Source organism: Phaethon lepturus, unplaced genomic scaffold (genome assembly GCF_000687285.1).
Source record: "Phaethon lepturus isolate BGI_N335 unplaced genomic scaffold, ASM68728v1 scaffold10600, whole genome shotgun sequence".
Lineage (NCBI taxonomy): Eukaryota > Metazoa > Chordata > Aves > Phaethontiformes > Phaethontidae > Phaethon > Phaethon lepturus.
In genome coordinates, this window is record NW_010514052.1 from 16,508 (window position 1) to 17,529 (window position 1,022).

Sequence of the window (1,022 nt, forward strand, 5' to 3'; positions counted from 1 at the left end):
GGGTGGTGAAACACCTGAGCTGTGGTGAAAACACCAGAGTGGAACACCAAAGCATGGGGTGCCGCGGGACTGTGTCACCCCTCCGGCAGCAGTCCGGGGCTTGAGTGAAGCAGGAGCCTGTGTCAGTCCGGGTCCAGCACTGGGCATGTTCTGGTGTGCTCCGGAGGTAGGTGCGGAGTCGTCCAGAAAGTGGGAGAAAGGAGAGGCTGCCAGCGGTGGCACCCGTACCTGTAGGGCAAGAGCCAGGGCCCTCGACTGCAGGCCGCTTCAGTCCTGCTCAAAGGACCACTCACAGCTGTAATGTTAAGTAGCAACCGCGCAAAATGGTGGGATAAAAAAACCCCAAACGACTGGGGTGGGGGTTGTGGAAGAAGAGCTTCAGCTCAAACGGTTTGGTGTAAGGACAAGCAGCTGGGCTCCCTCCCGCTCCCAGTTTTAGTCTGGAATGGCTTTCATCGGTGGCATGAGATGTCTCGAGGTTACTGCCCCCCCCCTTCTGCGAGGGGCCCGGGGCTCCTGTGGCCCACCCATTGCCGGCTGGGTGACTGGGCTGCTCTCACACGTCCGTACCGTGTCCCTGAAAGCCGCTTCTGGCTGCCTGCCGAGGGACGCGCTGCCTTGCGGCCTTGCCTTTGCATCCCCTCTTGGGGGGAGAGCGTCCCTCAGCTTCCCACTCGGGCAGCGCCTGGAGCCTCTTGTTCAGAGGGGACGGCTGTCAGCCATCTTCATGAGCTCCCACCTGAGTTGCGTCCTGTTTTCTGGAGGGGCGGAGGCGGCAAAGGAGGGCTCCAGGGCGGCGCTGTCCCCTTCCACCTTGTCGCTTCGCGCTCACCGCAGGGAAACGGGCGGTGGGGAGATCCCACCACGTGCAGTGCCGATTGTCCATCTTGGGCGGAGCCATTTTGTCTCTCCACTGGAATAAGACGGGACCGATCCTCACAGTCCATAGATCAGAATAAATGCACGCTGAAAACAGACAGTCACTATTACCAATGCCATTAAAATTTTATTGTAAATTTTGT